This window comes from Ambystoma mexicanum, chromosome 12, assembly GCF_040938575.1.
Source record: "Ambystoma mexicanum isolate Mex_15411 chromosome 12, UKY_AmexF1_1, whole genome shotgun sequence".
In the NCBI taxonomy this organism is placed as follows: Eukaryota; Metazoa; Chordata; class Amphibia; order Caudata; family Ambystomatidae; genus Ambystoma; species Ambystoma mexicanum.
In genome coordinates, this window is record NC_090936.1 from 64235121 (window position 1) to 64251386 (window position 16266).

The 16266-nt window shown below is 45.3% G+C and overlaps 1 protein-coding gene across 3 annotated transcripts in view; it reads right to left on the reverse strand.

The window, feature by feature from the left end:
- The window catches only part of LOC138513283 (POC1 centriolar protein homolog B-like), a 406367-nt gene that overhangs the window by 56865 nt on the left and 333236 nt on the right, over positions 1–16266 (reverse strand). The window lies entirely within an intron of this gene.

A 16266-nucleotide genomic window follows, 5' to 3' on the forward strand; every position in this document is an offset into this window, starting at 1 on the left:
ATTTAAAAGTCTTCTACCCATAGTCGTGAAAAAGCACAACAAGACAGAAAGAAAAACCACCATAAAGACAAGTGGGGAGGGGAGAAGAAAAGGAAAAAACACTATTCTACATCGGTGGAGTTAAGTTGGTCATTTCTAAAACAACATCACCCTCTCGATCTGGCTCACCCCCCACATACACATCTACCCTCTAACTCAGAGCAGAGTAACGAGACTTAACGTCCCACATAGGAACGGTGCTTTATCTGAAGTTCCCACAAAGTCATGCTTGTGGGGTATTGGAAAACATCATGATATTATGGGTTTGTACACCCACCCCTATAATCAGGAGAGGATAATACAGTCTCTGGATGTCAACAGGTCCCCCTCGGACCAAAAGAAAACCAGACGTCTGTGCGGGTTCATAACTCCTTGGATTGGTTTAGCTCTCAATTGGGCTCATCCCAAAGTGCATCTCATTGTTAAATACAGGCAGGCCAGCAAAAACCGCTCCCCTCCAAATAGGAAGAACTGTTAATAAAATCAAGAGAGGTGGAAATGCATAAACATCATAAACGTCAGTGTCATGCCCATATTAGTACAGTGTACGGAAAATAATTCAAAATCGTACCTGTACAGTGTTTAATCTGTCAGTTGAAAAAAAGATACACCCAGAATTTGACTGGGTTAGGACAAGACACTTAAACACCCACCCGTCGTTCAATGGCGGTAAACAACACCAAAGGCAAATCTAGATACTGTTGGATCAGCAGGACCTGTATAGGGTGAAAGGGCAGAGGTCTAGTCCGGTGTCTCATACTTCATCAACCCAACAAGACACTTGGTAAAATACAAGTGTTGTCAATAAATTACAATACTGCTATGAGGAAAGTAAAAACTATCCTCAAGCAGAAAAAACGTCCAAATTAAACGCGGGATCGAGGCCCAGAGATTAACAATTACCTATTCTTAGAAGTTGGAAAAGTCCTAAGGGCGAATAGTTGCGCTCTCCCCGTTGCGTTGTGGCTCTCAACTCGTGTCGGCACTCAAATCCTGAGAAACGCAGGATGTCCTCAAAAGTGCTTCCCAAAAGGGTGTTTTTAAATGAGTACTGGCCAATCGGCAGCACGGCTAAGTCCACGCTCGCCTGTCAAAATCAGAGGCAGGTTGATATTTTGCAGGTGTGTGGCTTGCCGCTAGTAATGCTGGTAGACGGAGTCCATGGCTCCCAAGCTCTACCAGCAAGCTTGTGGCCGTAAACAAACACAGGAAGGAAGAGCCGCATCAATAGACAAATCTATAATGTCTCGAAACTCTATTGGGTAGGGACCTCTAGAGAGACGAGCAATAACGCACACCGCGTATGTTTTCAAAAAAAAGAAAAAAAGCGTTTATTCTTTAAATATATGCTCGTCAACCCGGCCTTCAGCTCAAGGGATCGCCCGCCTCCCAAAAGCCAAACGGCACAGACACCATCTCGACGTGGGAGGGGGGGGGAAGAAAAAGGGAGAAAGAGACACAAACACAACCAGGGCAAAAACAAAACCAGTCCACCACGCTGAAACGTGAAGGAAACGCGGGCACCGCGCAAAAGCCAAACGGCGCAGACACCATCACAGTGAGGTGTAAGGGGGAGAGGGCACGGGGTGGGGGCGGGGAGAGGGGAAAAAAAAAAAACCACGGCTGTGGGGAATGTGAGTATTGGACACATCGCAATGCCCCCTATTTTGCTACACATCAACACAGTCATGGCACATCAAAATGAAAGCTCAAAGTGTCGTTACCTATTAAGGTGACATACAGTGAGTATAGGAAAACGAAAACGAGCCAAAACCAAGGCACACAAATGTGCATCACTCAACCCACCAAAGGGAAAATCAAAATCCCAAGGTGTGAAACTGTCCTCTTACACTAAGGTATTACAGACACAAGTCGATAGGTGCAAAAAGGCACAGCCATCTCGACACTTGTGGACTGTGCATGACTAGAAATTGCCTCACTCAACTCATCGTAGAGTCAGTCAAATACACAGCTAGGATGGCATCACGTGTTCACACACCCCACTCGATTTACTCGTTAAGCCCAGTCTCAGCACTGCGGGTCAAGAATATCAAATGTTGTTCTTTCTGGAGTAGCTTGATTTTATCACGATTGCTATCACCAGTAGAATTGATTCTCAGAATCACGCTCCATTGCAGGTCTTCGACTTTGTGAATGTATTCAATCCAATGCTCAACTAGGGGGGCATTCAGAGTCCTATTCCGAATACAACTCTTATGTTCCCCAATCCTTATCTTGATTTTACGTTCAGTTTTGCCAACATACATGCGATTGCACGGGCACCAAATCACGTAAATAAGCATGTTAGAATTACAATTACTAAACTGATGTTGGCGCCATGTTGTCGGGAGGCCCAGGTTCAGTTCTGTACTCCTAAAGGTGGAGTTACAGCAAGAACAATGTCCGCACGCAGAATGACCAGTCAATTTAGGAATACCCCATCTTTCGGGCAGCGTGGTCTGTCTGCTGGGTCTTAAGCTCACGTCATTTCGTGAGATCAGTTCTTTCAAATTGCGGCTCCTTTTAAAGGCAACAATCGGTTTAGTAAGTGGTTTGGGGCCTTGTTGTGGGATGTTCCAGTTTTTGAGCATCATGGTTTTGATTTTATTAGACAAGTGACTAAAGGTATTGACGAATACAAGATTAGGCAGGTACCAGACGGGAGTTCCCGGCATGTAGCAGCCAGCCGGGGCACCGCCATCTTGCCGTCATCTTCCTTGGCGGACGCTGCTGCGTATCGTAGTGTGCACGTAACGGTAGCCGTCCCCATGACAATGGATGCCGCCACCAATGCTTAGCCTCGTTGTGACAAATCAATTTCTGGGGCACCAGTGGTCCTGGGATGAATATTAGTTTCTAAACCATCAATCAGCCCCACACCCCTAGTACACCAGAAGGGATCCAAACAGATTGGAAACACAAGCAAATTATAAACCTCCTTGACCAATTTTGGTAACGTGGACTGAATGGCAGGCTTATCTCTGAAAGCTTGTGGATCGTTGGTTAGTTGCAACACAGCGAAAATACAATTACCCAATGATAAAAGGGACTGTCCACAGAAGGTTGTAGACAAATATCTACTTTACTATTATTACAACAGACAGTTCCCACAACACTTCGAAATACAACCCAGTCTGTAAAGGAATGCAGAGGGCAGACAGTTTCAAATAAGAAAAAGGGGTGCACTCTGGATACTGACAGGAGGGTAGTCAGTATGGTAAATAATCGCAACATTTCAAGGATACCTGGTTTCAGCACAAAGGGAGCAATGGGTCAGAAAATGGGACCTTAGGAGAAGGACCAAGGACAAAGAACCACAATGGGCCTCATTACAAGTTTGCCGTTCTGGGAATTACGGGGCTCAAATGGGAATGGGGAAGAATTTTTTCCGGCGCCCTAGAATGGGCAAGTTCCTGGTCCGCCAGCGTTGTAATACCCCGGTAATTGCCCATTCCAGGGTGCCGGAAAAATACTACTCCGGCGGCAGCCGTGCCTGTACTACAGGCACGGCTGTCCGCCAGGGTCGTAATGAGGCCCAATGTACCTTAGTGCTGCAGGAGTTCTTGGTGCTCGACATTTCGGACAGCTTTAGCGACTGTGGCATAACAGTCAGTGGTGCAGTCGGTTGCAGATCAAGGGGCTCGACTGGCTCAAAAATATCCTGTAAGGCGGACATCAGTAGATGTTTGTAGATGTACCCATCCTAGCTTCTTCACTGGGCTTGTGTTGTCCTTTAAGATGGACGGCCCAAAGCTGAGGAGAGTGTTGCAGGCAGCTGCATTGTCCTTGCTTAGATTCAGAGGCTCTCTGGCACTTCCCACCTAGGAAGCTTGCTGCAGAGCCTAGTAGGGCACACTGGGTGCTGGCTGGGTACCGGTTATGGAGAAGCTGGAGGGTCCTCTTGATTTGGCACCTCCCTCTGTTCCCTCCCTGGGAGATGTTTAGGGGAGGGATCCTGCTTCTCCCTTTGGAGGTCCTGGCATTCCTTCACTGGCAGAAGATGCAAGTCAGACTGTAGCTTCAGCCAGGATCCAATGAGGAGTTTTTCCTTCTGCTTCTGATGAAGCCTTTAGATGATCTGCCAAAAGAAGTGCTCAGCCCTCTTTTAAAGCCAAATGGACCACAGGGATTGGTGTGGGCTAAGGCACCTTAATGAACCAATCCTGGGTCACCACCAACAATCTCCTGTATGCGTGAGGTCAGAATGCTTTGCAACAGAAAAGGTAAAGGGGTGAAACATGCAATAGTAAGTCCCACCAGTCTTCCGGTGTGTTGTGGATCAAAGGGTCCCTCTGGTTAATGGATCTCTCTGTGGTTCCTTATTAAAGCGCCAGGTCTCCCTTGAAGCGGCTGAGAGACCAGGCTTTCTGGCTACGTCAAACCAAATGCTCATACCTTCTAAATGGGGTCTCCCTGCGGGGATGACTACTGTAAACATGCAGTACCAGACATGACATTTCACTGTCAATCGATACTGAGGGCAGGAGTTGGTATCAGGTTGACACATTTGCATATGAAAGGTTGTTATGGTTTCCTATCTCCTTCGTTAGCCTCTTCAGCCAGGCCCCACGTGGGCCTGCCTGAATTACTTCCTGATTAGTATGGGAAGCGCTGCCAAAAGCTACAGGAATGTTAAGTTGTAAAGGTCGCTCGTGAGGCAGGAGGTAGGTTGAGCAAGCTTATTTGTTCATAGTGTTCAAGTCAGGTGTCATCAGGTATATCAATTATGACGATATGAAGAAAGCTCAGGAAGGGAACCCACTGGCTCCCACCACCCAGGCTACATCATGGCAACTGCCTCTGGTCGAACACTCCAGAACTCAAGCATATCAAAACATTCTAGCATTCAGGTCTCAGGAGGATAGCTCAGGAGCAACGTGCTCGCCTTGGAAGCAAGACGATATGGAGCAACGGAGGTTGAATCCCCGGGTCTGCGCTTAGAAACCTCTGGGTATTAAGCGTGTTATAAATAACCCATCATATCATATCATAGCACTCATCCAAGCATTCCAGTAGTGACCTCACTTAGGAAATTCCTCACACTCCTTCTGGTGGCGGCATCCCAATAAAGCTGTCCCTACTTTACACAAACTCTGCGTCTTAATGTGTTTGGTTCTAGCCGTGTTTCTCATTCGCTCTGTGTCTTCCTGGTCTAATTCTGATCTATCCTTTCCTTTTTCCTGCTTCCTTGTTTTTGCCCCCCCTACCTCACTGTAAGTACTTCCAGTTATTTATTTTTTCTTTCCTTTTCAGGACCATTGTTGTGTTCTCTTTCTGCTGTCCGCTTCTTCCCTGCAGTTCCTAGCCCTGCCTGCTGATCACTGTTCTGGTGATCTCCTTTGCTCTGGACAAATCCGTCAAAGTCTCTCAGCAAAGTGCTTGCACTGTCCCTACATCCCGTTAATTGATGAGACTGTCCCATGGTATGGGGAGACAAGTGCCACCAATCCCTGTTATCACTCTCGGGGAGCACTGAAGGCTGGCTCCCTGCACTGCACGCTGTGCCGCCGCTACAGAGCAGCCTGGAATCCAATACGAGGAAGACCTCAGAAACAGGTATTCAGCACCGTAGAGAAGCACAGCTGGACAGCAATGCAGAAAGGAGCTCAAGGCCCTCCTCTTTAAAAAGTACACACTGTAACACCCCAGCGACTTCATCTCATCTCTAATAACGTCTCCTATTGCTTAAATGCAATGTAACACAGACCTGTTGCAACGTTGACTCCTAAAGCATGATCTTATTCCTATTAACCTCTGATGCATAGCACTCTGCTGCTTCGTGAAGTTAGGGCCACTCTCAAATACACAAGATAAAAGGTTTCAAAAGACTAGTCACCCTAAAAGAATAAACTGGCTCACCAACCGCTCTAGGGTGTCAGGGAATGCTTATATCTACTTCACCTCAAACCCCATGTACATTCCAGCCTCTTTCTCACCCTACCATATGAGCGCACCAAGAACTCATAAAAATGACAAATATATTTTATGAATGTTGCCTAATATAACCAGTTTGTTTTTGTCTAGAGACGCTGACTTTTTTCTTTTTTTTAATAGTGGTTTCTTAAGGCGCAGGCTTGACAGACCTTTCAGAGATCATGCGTTATGTGTTCTTTACTGCTAAGAAAATTGATCACAATGGACATCCCATGCACTTAGGACGAGCAATCACGTCCTTTGCCCTTAAGGGGCAGATATGCACACACCCTCTTCACTGACTCCTTGAATCTCATGACCACCTTGACCTCGTTACTTCAAGTTTACATAACATACTGTCGGAAATCTTTTTAGTCTTTTCATTGCCCCTTACGGGCTGGCACTATTTACAGTCAACAAGGAACAACTGGGAAATTCGTAGTCCTCCAGTGAGGGATCCAACCACAGGCAATAAAGCAGTTCTTTTTTCGTAGGTACTATAGTTAGTGTTGTCCAGTGCAGTTAACACAACGAGATGACAACCGGCCCACGGAAGATACATGTAACAAGTTGATAAATGCACAGTACTTCAAATTTGGCATGGCCAATAGCCACTGTCGAATGAGAATTAAGTTAAGACATGGTGTGCTATATTTATCTGGAGAGGGGGGGCAGGGTGCTGCTAGACTTGTGGGGGGGGGCTGAAGGCAGATGCAGCACAAAACCCTCACTTCTTGTCTGTTAGCATTGAAAATGGCTGCATACATTATTGTTAGTTGGTTCTGATATTTCCATGTGATTTATTTTACTCTGATCTGTTAAGTTTCTTTTATAATATTCAGAAAATAAATAATTCAAAAAAATTGTACTGACTAACGCATCGTTTGGGTTGCAGACACACTTTAAACAAAACAAAGACTCACACCACAGAAGGCCTTGGCTCTGGTCACACAGCTGTTAATTTGCTTTAAAAAAAAACTAGCTTTTCATGAGTTTCAAAAGGCTATTGTGACTTCTTGCCCATTATCAGAACTCAGAAACTTAGTGGGCGGAAATGCAAGGAGCGTGCATCGGATTTCGCAAACCACAAGCAAGGGCACATCCGACCTTCAGTCAGGAAGGGCTGGCCACATCCTGGCAGCGATAAAGCATCACAAGATGTACCTGCATGGTGTGGTCAGTGGCCAGTAGGGTACAGCATGGTCCCCATATCTGAAAGCGGCATAGCTTAGTCTAACTTTATTAATACACATTGCAGTGTATCTTACATTACAAGAAGAAAGGCCATAAAGACTACTCATTAATATGTTGCATTAACTTTACAAGGCACATACTTTAAAAACATACTGAAAGCCTGTTATTTGTGCTAAGGCCTTTTTCAGGCCCTGTCGGGGTTGGAAGGTGAGGACCCGATCCCTACCCCAACCATGGGTGCCAGGATGCCGGATTGCAGGCCCCATCAGAACCCAATCTTATTTTGGGTTCCCAGCCCAGACTTGGCCGTGGTAGAAGCAGCAGTCGGGATGGTGGAGTGGCCCTCATCTCTGGCTCGACTGGGGAGTGTTGGCGGGGCCTGGAAGACCGCAGGAGAAGCCTGTACCGGATTGAGGGGGGAAGGGCAGTTCCCCATGGATTATTTTGTTTTCCTGCCCTGAACATGGCAAGCAGCATAGGGGAAAGGGGGCGGGGCATAAGTCCTCAGACGTTTTCCAGGTCCTTCCCACATATTCCCTGGAATTGGCTAGGAAGAGGGGGGCAATCATGGAAGGGGAGGATGATATAATGAGGAAGTAGTAGTAACAAAGAAGTGAAGTGATCGTAGAGGTGAAGAGGAGAAACGGTAGTGTGGGAAGGAGAGTAGAAGTAGTGGGTTAGAAGGAGGCAGTCATAACAGTGAGCAGAGGTGTTGAAAAAGGAGGAAAGCACGTGGAGGAAACAGGCTAATATTTAATTGTGGAGGTAGAAAGGCCAAGGGTAAGATTGAAGGGACAGATGATTAAAGGATGAAGTGAGACTGCGTGATTGGCAGGTGATTCTAACACAGCGAGTGCAAGGCAGCACCCAATAACTTCAAGTAGATCACTAAGAGGGGCTAGGTGAGGGACAGTTAGAAAGTGCTATGAAGCCAGAGAGCCAGGTCGTAGGGTGACCATCACAGACTTAGCCTCAGCACATGACAGTAGGGATTGCCAATTCCGGTGCATCAGGACACTGACTCTTTTTTGCCATTTTCGTGTCATCGTCATTCTGTTTTCTTATTCTTTCGTTTATATTACTGGGACGAGTATGAGTGGTCCCATAATGATTGCCCTCAGGCCTCCCATTTTTCCGTTATCCTTATTTGCCAGGGCTACTGTCACCGGGGCCTTTGTCTGTTCAGGGTAGGCTGTCCTCTTTGTTCTCTCGTGGTCTTTCTTCACTTTCGTGCCTTGATCTCTGCATTCTTTCCCGATATGGTTCATCATATCCTCGGATAAACATCTGGGAGGCGGTCGATTCCGCCTAGTAGCTTCGGTATAGTTTGAAGGACCTTTGGTCTGCTACAGCGTTTCTATGGTCACGCCACCACAACTGTCCTCTCTTCTCTTGGTTCTCGTTGGACGCTCCGCATCCGTGGATCCTTTAGCAGCTTTTCAGCTACTGTGAAACTCGCGGGCTTTGCAGGCGTTACTGTCTCCCCCACTCTCAGGTGTTGTCTCTGCCTGGTGCAACCGAGGCTGATATAGGCATCTCCCAGCGTCAGCTGACAGTGGCATCTCATCTAACTTCAGCTTCCTCATCCCATTGTAATGTGATAGCTTATTCAAAGAGACATAAGCATCTTTTAGATGGAAATAACGAATGATGCCATCTTCTTCCCAGTTTTCATCTTGTATGTGTCTCATATTTTCTGGTGTTCCCAAGAAGGCCATGGGAGTTCCTGGAGGAATGGGAGTCCTTGTCCACACAGGGGGGTGGGGGGATCTCTCCTGGGGAGGTCCAGCTTGCCTCGGCCTCAAGGGAGGGTGTTGCAGAACGGGCTATACTCCCTAGTCTCACGGGGCGGCTCCCCCTTGGGGAGAAGGGATGAATTCCCTCGATTCATCACACGAGCCATAGCATTTAGTGGGATTACGAATACCTGGATTAGGGTGGGGAACCAAGGGAGACTGGCGAGAGGGGGGATAGCCCTAGAGAAAAGTACCAACAAGCCCTGGGAATACCTGAAACCACTGAGAATCTGACCTTTGGGACAAATCCTTGGATGTAATACTTTCTACCCTAGGGGGAGCCCCTTTCCCATGAGGCCATAGAGGTGGGGCCGCTGCCAGATTGTCCCCCTGGGGGTGGTACTCAGCAGGTGGATCTCATGCGGAGGGATACCCCTTATGGGCCTAGGGATGACTTTCCGGAAAGAACGTGGGAAGCCCAAAACATATCCCCATCTCCCTCATCCTTCTACCCTTTACAGGGTCCTTCAATCCCACACAGTTCCATGTAGATGATCTGACCTCCCTAAAAAGTACCTGATCAAGGAAGAGTAGGAATTACCTAGGTGAGTCATATGCAGAAACTGGAATGAAGAAGAGCACACGTAAACCAGTTGAGGATGAGAACATCAACACTGAGATGAGGAAGAGGCACGCAGCAATGTAGAGTGCCTTGTGGAACCAACATGTGCAGCTGAGACAACTTGGCAGAAGTAAGTCCAACCCGATAACAAAAAGGGAAGAGGAACTGCACAAGTTGTCAGACCAATTCTGGAGGAACCGGAAAACTAAAAACTAGCTGGAGGAAGAAAGACGCTGGAGTGCAGAGATCGAGACACTTGTGCGCCGGCAGAGCCGTCCCCGACAGTGCGAAGCCTGAGCAGGGAGCACAAGGTCACGGACAACCGAAGGTTGCTGGTAAGAACCTTGGAGATGTCTGGGTAGCCAAGAGGTTGGTAGGAACCCCCAAAGGGCAGAAAAGTCACAAAGAAAGGGTCTCAGACCCACACCTAATAACAAACTGCCTCCTAAGTAATCTTCATAGTCCCACTACCCGGCAGGATAGTGAACCAGGAATGCAGCATCACATCAAGTGAGCAGAAACTCACGGGTCTGGGTCCCGCACCCTATTATGAAGAGTAATCCAAGTCATCTTCGTAGTCACAGTACCTGGCAGAGTAGTGAGCCAGGTGAGCTATCAGAAAACAGCCTAAGAAGGGCCAGGGGAAGGTTGCCATTTCCCCTGGTGTTCGTGAACATTGTGAAAATCCTAAGAAGGGTCAGGGGAAGGAAGTAATTCCATCTGGTGTTGGTGAACATTGTGAGAAGCCTGAGAAACGCCAAGGGAAGGGAGTCATTCCCCCTGGTATTTTAAAAGAAAATGTTGTTTGTATTGTATTATAGCCAAACATTCGACTCACATTACAGAACAATAAAATTAATTAACAATAAAGAAAATAAGGAAGGAAAAGAATAAAAAGAAAACAAGAGGAGAAAACTAAAAGAAAATATTACATACAATTATAGAGGAAGAAAAAGGTGATAACATTTAGATTATAAAGAGACACAACCTAGCACTTTCAGAACTTCAATAGACAAACAAGCTTAGTGCCCAGACATCATTCTCTCCCAGAACTTCGTAGGAGAGCCACCCTCTTTGGATGCAAAGCATGACAGAAACCTGACTGTCAGGTTCCAACTACCACGACAATCTATCATTATATGCCTGAGAGTTTGAATTCCTGATTTTGCATATAGTGGGCAAAGGTTATCCTCACATCAAGGAATACATTTGTTTTGAAAAATTGATTAGCAGAGTTTTCTCAAACCTTTCGTGATTAGCAAACCAACCCATCTGATTAGCAATGTTGTACTAATGTGTTTAATGTCAGCAGATGTTATTTGTATCCAAAACATAAAATATAGCATTTTAGTCTACTGCTGAGATGAGAAAGGCCTGGGAAATTCTTTAAAATTGCGCTAGACCTGCAGGTTGAGTAACTTAGTTTATCTACTCGACCTAAGAGAAATGCACCCGACCCATGGTAACGGATGACCATGGTAACGGATGACAAAAAATGCAAATCAGCTTTCTGAAAATGGTTCACGTCACCACAAGCCCACTTTGTTTGGCACATTGTTGCCACCGAGAGGCCAACCTTTCACAGTTAAACTTTTATTTGGCATTCACTGCAAAGTAAATGTTAAATAAAAGTTTCAAACATCCCCAGCCAATCGTACTTTCCCTTCATAAAATCTACTCGAGTGGGCGATTAGACTTTGCAAGCTCTGGATGAGTGTCTGTAAAATGTTAACTGCATGAATGGATGCAAATAGATATGATAAAAAAAGCTCTGAGAACAGTTTGGCCAGCACTCTAACACAGGTGTGAGTATATAATGTAATCATAATCATAGAGCAAAGCAAGCTCTGGTGGTTAACTACAGCGTACGGTATTGCAGCAGCTCTCTAGATGTACAGAGTGGATGGAACTATTGATCACTACTTTGCTGAAACATCTAGTTAACTTTGTGCATTCATTATGTAAGAGGAAAGAAAGGAAAGAAAGTAAGACTAATCAGGGAGGATTGCATAGCACGCAGAGAACTGGGAAAATTAGGTGGAATATTACAGTTTTCAGCAATTTCACTTTCAGGGTAGCTGGTATAAAGCAACAGGGTGATCAGATAGAATGTCAACGAGTATGGGATCAGCTCAAGGGTTGAGCACCAGTTGCACAGATGTATGCAAGGAGCATGACACAGACCTGGATTTTCCATCAAAGCATTTGGCCGTGTGATCATGTACATTTTCAAACTCTTCCCCAATTAAATGAAATATAGTTGAAACTATAAGATTTAGATGCACTAACTTACATTTTACTGTAAAGCTTGGAGACAAATGTGTTTTAAAGTAGCATTAACCCTAGCTGCCCAACGAACTTTCAGCAGAAACCTCCCTCACTACCTTCCGCAAAAGCCTCAAAACCACACTATTCTATTGACACTTCAACCACTTAACACACACCCACCCCGGATCATCTGTAACTAAGCTTGTATAACACAACAGACTGTTTTGAACTAAAGATTGCTACTGTACACCTCTGTAACTGTTATGCCCTATGTAACCAGACATGCGTTTCTGTAACAGCGCCATGATGCCTAAGGGGTGATGTGCGCTTTATAAATGTTACATAATAATACTGTAATTATGCCTTATGAAACAACTTACATTTTTAGGAATGGAATTAAAGGACTGTCCTTTTAACACATACTGGTCTATGCCAGACAGGATATAGTTAGCTTAATAGACATATCATTCCAATTAAGTCTAGTTCACAATTATTTGAAAAAGGACAAACAAATCTTACCTAGCACTCGCACACAGATCTTTGGCATTTAAGATTGGAGGAGAGGGTTACTGCTGCACTCTTTGCATTAGCCCCTTTGAACTCGCAGTGAACAGAAAAAAGAGGGTTGAGAGAGACCGTGGCAAGAGAGGAATGTAGGGTGAGCTGTGCTTTCATTGAACAGGGCAAATTAAATTGTTAGCTTTGCTACAAAAGTTTCAATTTAATTAGCAAACCTGCATATTTGCATAGCAGTTAATCAGCAAACTGCTATATGACACTGCTTATTTTATGACTTTGCGCATAGATGCATGTACTGTGAGACATCAGAGGATGCCTCACTTGCTAATCTCTGGGGATCTCTCTCTTAGGTGGCCAGGGCACGGCCATCGCTTTTGGACCCAAACCCTGGGGGGAAGGACCAGTGCAGGAGGATCACCTGGGTGAGAGGTCTTCAGGGAGTGGGGGGTGAGGAAGTGGAAGGTGAGACGCAGTATTCCCCCCTGTCATGTTCATCTAACCCATCCTATTTTTTAGGATTCTCGGAGTTCCCAACCTCCCCCTCCCCTCTTTTTACACAAACACTAGGCCAAGGAAGAGGGTGACTGAGGGTAATGAGACCAACTCTCATACATCATACTGGACATATCCCACTAATCAGGTAAGGCAAAGTAAGGCATTTGACTTTAAACGCATAACCTGAAACCAATAAGCTCTCCTTGCACGGATAAAAGGCAGAACTTAGGGACACATTCTGAGCAAGACCGAACACTACGAGCAGCACTTCCAAGGCGAGAGAAAACCTACTTGAGCAGAGCAACAGACCAAAGGACGAGAACAGCAGGTCGAAAACCCCAAGAGCTCCCTACTGGAGGTTGTTGCCTACGACAGGCCACAAAAGACATGTGGAGAAGGCCAGATCCCACATCAGAAGGCTGCATTGTGTTTCAAGGATGCCAGCAACCCTCCCGGGTGAACGCAGAGTTAGGGAAGTGAGTCCAAGTCTGTGGTACTAACCTTGACTCGTGCATTAAAAATCGGAAAACCAAGAAAGAAAGGCACACAGCCGGTGAGTTGACAAGCGACCTGAGAGCCTGTGTTCAAGAGAGGTGTGACAACATGATATTGCAAGTGAAGGCAGACCTGTGAATTAACTTTGAAGTAAGGGGCTGTGAAATCAGCGATACTGAGTAACGGAGTGGTCCGGCGAAAGGAAGTAGCCCACTCAAAAGTCTCTTTGAAAGGTACATTGTTTGCAACGATAAAGCGAATGAACTGCAAAAGTGAAGTAAGCAAGATTAACTCCGAGAGAAAGGGAGAGTAAAAGTTGAACCTTGAAATTTTAGTCGAAGTGGTCCTGCGGAGGTCTGTAAAGAAAGCCAAACACATTTGAAAGTCTTCGACATCCGAAATCGGTCTGAGCCCGATTGAGGGAGACCCGCAGAGTAATAAGCTTGGGGAAGGGAGCCCCCTTGCAAGACTTGTTGAACTTTGTTGTTGGCGGTATGAGCCCGACAGAGGGGGACCCATGAGAACTGTGTTTTGAAGAGGTCTGAGCCCGACTAAGGGAGGCTTACATGAACTTATTGTAGAAACATTATTTGGAAGTCTGGAAAGAGAGACTTTGATGTGTAAGGCCAGGTGGGCCTCAATCCACGTTTTGGGACTGTTTGTGTTGTAAACCAGAGCGAGAGTGTGTCATCCTGCCTACAGGGACCGCCTTAGTCCGTGTGGTCTAAAGTGGGGAGGAGAGCTGATTCAGCCACATTTATACTTTTGAACACCGATTTTTCCTTTACATACATTTCTCCTTTATACACTTTTTTATAGAAGAGATCGGGGAGACATTACGTTTTGTTAGCATAGGCCATTTTGATTTGACAGACTATTAGGACTGATTTATTTATTGTTTGATGGTCGAGACTACTCCCATCTTAGTTATAGGGAAATGTAGGAGTTTTTCCAACCCCAGAAACTTCAATAAAGGTTTTACAAACTGTACCTGTTGTGTCAGTGTCATACTTGTGATACCATGCCTCCCCTACAGTACGGTATACGCTGGATTTCTCTTGTGGGCAATAAATTAAGGCGAAATCTTAGGAATTCTGTTCTCAAGCGCAAATTGGGGAATCGCCTTATATTTGTGCTCAGATGACCTTTCGGTTTATCCTATAATGACAATGATTTTGCTAGTGATGAACTTTGGATATCAGATATTGCAGGAATCCAATACATCCTTTTCAGAGATTCTTTAACACTTAAGGGATTCAGCACAAGGTGTTTTCAGTGCGTTCACACTCCTGCAAGATATTTATAACATCAGTTTTCAACCCAACTAAAAATAGGTTGGAAGCCTCATTTAGCAGCTCTCCAATGTCTTCAAACAAGGAATGCTTCTGCAGAACAGGTATCTACCTACATAATGAAATAACCCGCCAATCTATATGACCTCGCATTGACTGTAAGCCCAACTCTTACCTCAGGCAAGCTACAGGGAAACTGAGGCAGATTTAACACAGTTCCATAATTTCCCTTCTAATCTAGCCCAGTCTATTGTTTTAACTAAAGGATTTGTATCCAATCCATAAATCAGGGAGGGAATTACTTTACCCGCATACAACTTCACCAGAGGAACCATAGAGAATTTACAAGAGACATGGAGAAGTTTCTTCATTTGGCAGGATAAGTGAACAGTTTGCCTTCTATTTTTGGACTAGATGAGCCATTGTCGGGAAAGGAAAGACTTCAATTTGAAGCCGACGTATGAAAATTCATTAACAGCTGGGATCTCTTGATCATTGGGCAGCCATATAAAGGCAGGCGCGCTTAAGAGGTCTCCTAAATTTCACTATGTTCGATTTGGCAGGATTTTTCTGCAAGTCATTTAATCCTGCATAGTTGCCAAAGGCTCCAAACAAACGCTGGAGACCTATGGGTTTATAGTCTAACAAGACTATATCGTCCACATAGGCAATCCAGTTCAATCTTTCCGTGCATATCTTCGGGCTAGCCAGAACAAACTGCTCTAATGTCTCTGCCAGATAAGCTAGATACAGGTTAAAGAGGCAGGGGGCAATTATGCACCCCTGCCTCAACCCTCTCTCGGTGGAGATCGGGTAGATAAATTGCCTGACCATTTAATCTTACCTGCAACTGGGAACGTTCATAAAGGTTTACGATAATTGCCAACAGCGACATTGGTAATCCCTATTGTTTCAACTTGCTCCATAAATGTTCACTATTTATTGTGCAAAATACTTTCGGCCAGTCTATCCAGGCTCCAAACAAGATGGGGCCACCCATTGAGAAAGACCCGCTGCACACTATACTCATAATAAGCGAAAGGCCGCTGCAGAACCCTATTTGATGTCTGGACAGAATCCCTCTATGTTCAGCCCAGTTCTCTTAATATCACCCTGGCAAATATTTTACTCTTAGCATCCAGAAAGGCGATCAGACAGTAATTTACTGGATCCGGCCGATCGCCCGTCTCATAAATTGGGACAATAGCCAGGTGCCATTATTCTGGCAGGTACTTTTTCTTCACCACCTCTTTAAATAGAATCAATAATACTACACCAATAGATCGATATCAGACTTTAGAATTTGATTAATGAGGTTGTTAGGATCAGCAGCCCTGGAGGAAGAAGATTTAGAAATTAATTCAGCTATTATTTCCCTAGTTAGGTGCAACGACCATGAAAAACCACACAGGAGCTCAAACTCTAAAACTGAGGGTTTCCTAAAAAGGTTTGTCAGATAATCACACCGAGATGTTTCCCTCACCCCATTAATTTGTCAACTGCTTTGGGAGCTCTGTAAAAAATGCATAAGCGACCAAATGTTTCGGGAGTTAGCATTTCCCACAGCACTCAGCACCAATTCCCCATCCATCTGATGATTCCCACTGGTATCGTGAGACGCCTGAGAAAGACCAAAAGGAAGGGAGTCATTCTCTTGGCACAAAGGTTTTGAGTTCGAAATTTGCTTTATTTG